This window comes from Colossoma macropomum, unplaced genomic scaffold (genome assembly GCF_904425465.1).
Source record: "Colossoma macropomum unplaced genomic scaffold, Colossoma_macropomum, whole genome shotgun sequence".
Taxonomy (NCBI): domain Eukaryota; kingdom Metazoa; phylum Chordata; class Actinopteri; order Characiformes; family Serrasalmidae; genus Colossoma; species Colossoma macropomum.
In genome coordinates, this window is record NW_023494803.1 from 39785742 (window position 1) to 39792618 (window position 6877).

Consider the following 6877-nt stretch of genomic DNA (forward strand, 5'->3'; position numbering starts at 1 on the left):
AGAGTACAGTAGGTGGGACTAACGCATTACTGATATGTTCATGTTGGATTAAAGCTGTTTTGTTCTCGGGTGAGAAATCAGAACAGATATTTTGTGCTTCAGTGAAGCCCCTGAAGCTCTGGCATGTTTTCTAAATGCCACACCTTCTTCGTGCTGAAACATGCTAATGGTGCATGTTTGCAACTAGCCGAGAGTCTGAAATGATGTATAAAAGGGAAGGAGAAAGGACCAGAAAGAGATCAGGATGCTTTTGTGGCGAGGCAGTGAGATTATAAGATTGTATCTGACGTCCTCAAATGGTTTCCTGTGAATCGGAGGCAGCGAGGCGATTAGTCAGGGGCGAGTCTTATTACAAAACTACATGAAAGAGGTGATATGATCTCTGAGTTACTTTCATATGTTACACGCCCGGTATTACAGATGAGCAAAAGCTGCATTTTTCAGTGTGGAGTTACTGGTTTGGGTTTAAAATGCCACAAATATTTAGCTAGAGTGAAACAAGTGCTCCTTACATACAGGGAAAGCAGCTCAAATACTATGAGGCCCTGGAGGCCTTGCTGGAAATATAAGCCCTTAAAAAGGAACACAAGGAACGGTGTGGATTTACAATGTACAGATTAGACATGCTATAATCTCTGTGTTACGTTTCAATACAATTCAGTTTTATTTGTATAGCACTTTTTTAACGGACTCTGCCGCAAAGCAGCTTTACACACGGAAACACAGGGAAAACTCCCTGACATGGTATGAGGAAGAAACACTGAGAGAAATCAAGACTCCAAGGGGGAGCCCATCCTCCTCTGGGCAAAGTGAAGTTATAGTTTGCTCTCTGGTGAAGTTATACACCACGCCCTCTAAGTAAATGCAGCAGGAGCCCTATGGGATGCCTATGAGCTTACAGTACAAAACGTCTACTACTAACAGCAGATAACAACTAACACAGGCCTACTGAGTGAGGAGGTACACAGTCACCACCCTTTCATTTGTTTAATTTCCAATCAAAAGTATGTCATTCATTTTTTCAGAATGAGAAAAAACAGAAAACATACATATGTTTTCAGTGTTGAGTGAGTCACTCTGTACCTTTATTCCAGTTTCCAGTCATTTCAGGAGACTCACTTTCAGTTCCTCAAAGAATCTGCAGACACGCCTCCAAAGTTCAGTCTTAGAAGCTGGTTGATCATTTTCTGAGGTATTCAAACACATTCAGTGATGTTGAGGTCTGGACTCTGGGGTGGTCAGTAAATAGTTCTGAGAACACCAACAGCTTCTTTGTTTGATATGTGCTTGGGGTCGTTATCTTGCTGTAGAAATAAGCTCTTCTTGATTAAACGCTCTTCAGAGGCCATTGCGTAATGCAGTAAAATTTGTTTGTGCTTGTCATCATTCATGGCTTGATCATTTTGACTGAAAATGAATTAAACATAAGGATCATCTCTGACTTTGCTAGTACTGTAGTTTAACATAATATGTCAATTTCTGTTCGGGGTGTATTATAACTATTATTATTATTAGTAGTAGATTTACATTTTTTTTTTACATTTTGTTCATTTCACACAGGAAGGAAGGAAGGAAGGATAGAAAATAAAACGTCTATGTTTGTGTTGTAGTCATGGCGACCCCTGGTTCCTATCACCACCACTGTGAAGAAACCTGAGTCTCTACAATCAACCATTTCACACTCTGAATGACTCTATTTACATCTCACTGACTGAATTATTCTTGACTTATGGTTATGAATTATGCCTATGATTGACAATGTGCTGATCTAATGTTCTTTAAGAGCACATAAGAACCTTTGTGGGATCTAAACAGAAGTGTTGCGCCCTCTATGATGAGTATTCTGGTATTGCAGGTGGGATCCTGTTAGATCTTGCTTAATCTGATTAGTTTAGTTCTAACCTAAGTGTAAATTGTAGAGTTCTGGCTTAAATGGTCCATATTTATATATTTCTTACAGACCCTCTAATGATGTTTATTCGCTATTATTTGACCAAAAACATCCATCATTTCACATGACTTTGAATTGTTTAACCTCATTTTGTCCCTTAGAATTGGACAAGCTGTTACAGTGCCTTTAAATGTGTCAATTTCCTCTGTTCTGACTGGCTGATCTATATTTGCCTCATTCAGAAAGCAGGCCAGGATGAAATACTCCTTATAACTTCCGCATGAGTGGGTGAGGCTAAACTGCTATAGGCTGATAGGAGGATACATTGCCTTGCAAAAGTATTTAACCCCCTTAAAAGTCATCAGATTTGTCACAATTAGAAATAAGACTTTAATAAGACATTAATTAATTTGAAGTTACAGGTTTTACAAAGAAAATATTCTTTGACAAAACATACTAACTGAAAGATGTTATTTGCATAAGTATTCAACCCCCCATGCTGTGGAAGCTCCGATAGTGTAAACAGATGAACGATATTGCCGTGACGAGGGCATAAATTCTCACAATTTGCCTCTGTCAATGAAATCATTTCAAAGGTTCACCTTTTCTGGATAAAAGACCCCCCTTAATCCATTGATCAGACTGTTAATGTGAAGGGAAACTGTGAAAATGAAGATCAAAGAGTGTTCTAAAGCAAGTACAGAAGTTATAGATATGCACAAAATAAATCATTTTGGATATCCCAGTTGGATCAACTGTGAGGAACTGGAAGCGGTATCATACCATCCAAGCCACAGCCTAGACAAGGCCTCCCTAAAAACTCAGCATCAGAGCAAGAAGGGAAGCCAAAGAGAGGCCAATAATCACTTTGAGAGCTCAGTGGCTGAAACTGGGGTGAAGGTGCACCACTCAACAATATCAGGAGTCCTGCATACATCTGGCCAGAGTAGCAGACTGGCCAGAAAGAAGCCATTAATAAAGAAAAACTACATCACAGCACATCTGGAGTTTGCCAAAAGGCATCAGAGTGACCCAGCTAAAATGTTGGAAAGGTTTTGTGGTCAGATGAGACAAAAATGGAGCTTTTGGACCAAAATTCAAAACATTATCTGTGGCTCAAACCTAAGATTCCTCACAAACACCATCCCAACAGTGAAGCATGGTGGTGGCAGCATCCTGTTATGGGGATGCTTTTTCTCAGCAGGTACTGGGCATCTTGCTAAAACTAAGGGACAGATGAATGGTGCAAAATACAGGGAGATACTGCAAGACGACCTGCTTCAGTCTGCTAAAAACTACAGCGTGGGAGCAACTTCATTTTTAGCAGGACAGTGATCCCAAGCACGGGGCCAAAGCAACACAGGAGTGGTTGAACAACAAAGAGGTGAAAGTTCTGCAGTGGCCATGTCAAAGTCCAGATCTATATCCAATCAAGAATCATCCAACCAGCCTGAACCACCTGCAGCAAATCTGCCAGGAAGAATGTGTGAAAATCTCTCCCACACAGTGTGCAAAGCTGGGAAAACTCACCACATCAGACTTAAAGCTGTTACTGCAGCAAAAGGTGCTTCTACTGAGCACGAGTCTGAAGGGGTTGAACACTTATACAAGCAGCATTTTTCAGTTTTTTTAAAGATCTGTTGACAAATAAGGAATTTTGACCTTGAAGATTTACTTGAAGAGCATATTTGTTACCAATAATAATGTTATCTGGAAGAATGTGTGTGTCATTTGTAATCCAGATGAATCTGATGACTTCTAAGGGGGTCAAATACATTCTGAATAGTAGTGCTGCTGGAGTTTTTAAACACTGTGTCCACTCACTGTCCACTCTATTAAACACTTCCACCTTGTCAGTCCACCTTGTAGATGTAAAGTCAGAGACGATAGCTCATCTGCTGCTGCACAGTTTGTGTTGGTCATCCTCTAGTCCTTCATCAGCTGCTCACAGGACCCTGCCCACAGGACGCTGTTAGCTGGATATTTTTGGTTGGTGGACTATTCTCAGTCCAGCAGTGACACTGAGGTGTTTAAAAACTCCAGCAGCACTGCTGTGTCTGATTCACTCAGACCAGTACAACACACACTAACACACCACCACCACGTCAGTGTTACTGCAGTGCTGAGAATGACCCACCACCCAAATAGTACCTGCTCTGTGAGGGTCCATGGGGGTCCTGACCACTGAAGAACAGGGTAAAAGGGGGCTAACAAAGTATGCAGAGAAACAGATGGACTACAGTCTGTAACTGTATAACTACAAAGTGCACCTATATAGTAAGTGGAGCTGATAAAATGGACAATGAGTGTAGAAACATGGAGGTGGTCATAATGTTATTATCAGTGTATATTGTCTATACAGTAATAAGCAACAAACTGCAACTGTGTTCAGTAACTAACAAGGTTAATTACTGGTCATAATATTATGCCTGATCGGTGTATATTATGACTATTAAAGTGCAAGAGTAAACAGAAAAAAATGGTCTTTAATATACTGAACTACCAGCAGATGGCATTAATGACCAAAAAACTGCCCATGTTTACATCATCAGGCTTAGCAAAAATCATTAAAGAATGAACTTCTCTGTGTTCTCTGCATATTGTGTCTTCCTTTGAGAGCAGGCCAGGATGTATGACTTGAAACCACATCTACAGAATGAGAGGGAATTTCACTGACGTTTCAAAACTTCTGCAAAACGAAATCATCACAGTCATTCAGAGTGGTTTGGTGTGAAACGCTCTGTTCTAGAGAAACTTAGAGTCACAGTTATTTACAGTGGTGGTGATAGGAACCAGACCTCCACCTCTAAAAGCTCCCTCACAGAAAGCTATTACATGAAATGGGAACATTGGTTTCGTTGTTTTATGACAGTTAGGAAAAGCTTTTGGCCTAAAACTTCTACTTTAACTCAATTCATGGTGGAGAGGTACCTGCAGGGTGTTTTACCATCATCAACTTTTGGATAGTAAATAAAATGTCTACATTAGTGTTGTAGTCATAGTGACCCCTGGTTCCTATCACCACCACTATAAAGAAATCAGAGTCTCTACAATCAACCATTTCACACTAAACCACTCTGAATGACTCTGTTTACATCTCAACGGTTGAATTATGCAGAAATAACAGTGGAATTCCCATTTCAACAGCAGGAGAAGAAGGCAGTAAGTCATGATTTGTGCAGATATCTGCCTGATCTGGCCGTCCACAACCCTACAGCATGCTGTTTAAATGTCGGCTTTCAGGCCCTGTGGTCACTGTGATGATGTGCAAAGACTGAAAGACGGATGGAAATAAACCACGAAAAACACACAAGAATCAGATTTAATTTACATTTAATGCCACTGATCATTTTATGATTTCTGAAAAATGAGCGATATTAAGGTCATTTTCAGGTTGTTTGTCTCACCTCTATGTATCTGCACTCATTGTCCATTTTACCAGCTCCACTGACCATATAAGAGCACTTTGCAGTTGTACAATTACAGACTGTAGTCCATCTGTTTCTCTGCATACTTTGTTACCCTGTTCTTCAATAGTCAGGACCCCCACAGAGCAGGTATTATTGGGCTGGTGGGTCATTCTCAACACTGCAGTGATTCTGACGTGGTGGTGGTGTGTTACTGTGTGAGGCACAGCAGCGCTGCTGGAGTTATAGATGGATTACAGTCTGTAATTGAACTACAAAGTGCTCTTTTATGGTCAGTGGAGCTGATAAAATGGACAGTGAGTGTATATACATGGAGGTGGTTTCCTTTCAATACAAACCACACAGGAAAAAATAAGTTGTTTTAAACATATATACAGTCATATGCAAAACTTTGGGCGCCCCTGGTCAAATGACATCTATTTGTGTAAATAAGTGAACACTTCCTGTACAGAGAACACTTTTTCACATTTTAATACACAACTACTGTTCATTTACTGAATTTGGCAAATTTTATGTTTTATTTTTGTCTAATATGTAAAACCATAAATGCCATATTTATATGTTTACTTAGTAATTTATTTGTGAGGGAAAATGCCCATCAATAAACAGTATCAACAAAAGAGCAAATGAGGCAGAGTTAGGCAAAAAGGCTCATTTTCATCTGCTGCCCAGGTCAGATGTCAGAAGGCACCCTAAAAAAAAGCTTAAGTTAAAAAATATACTTATCATAGTACATGTGAGATATAACCCATCATAGACAATAACAAAATGCACATCTAGCAAAATACATAAAGAAACCTATATGAAATAAACAACACATACAAGCATTATCAATATATCAGTTCCATATTATAATTAACACCACCTTTGTTATAGAAGTAAATGATCTTTTCGAACCTCTTAATAAATAGCATTTTGGATACACAGCATTTGGAATTAAGCAGCACATATAGGACATTATTATTACACATAGATTTTACATGTAACTGTAATACATGTTTTTATTATATGTAGTTGTATATATATATATATATATATATATATGTGCATATGAGTGTATATACATATGCGTACACACACACACACACACACACATGTGTGTGTGTGTGTGTGTGTGTCAACCCATCACAATATCATAACGTATGCATGTGTGTGTGTGTGTATAAAAACAGATATATATATATATATATATATCTGTTTTTATACACACACACACACATGCATACGTTATGATATTGTGATGGGTTGTATTTTATATATTATTATTATATATTATTATTGCTTTATGGTATCTATAGTATAGTATATAGCCTTTTTTCAGTGAATGTAAAACTCGTCGATGCATAATAAATCATATTTCAAAAGAATGCATCACAATGAACACCATGTTGATGAGTGGAGGGGTTTAGTCTGATTTGTATTGACGTCATTGCTTTACAACACACACTCAGTCACTCACTCACTCACTCTCTCACTCTCAATCTCTCTCTCTCTCTCTCTCTCTCTCTCTCTCTCTCTCTCACTCTCAGGCATGTTAGCCCAGTGTTATCCCTCCGCA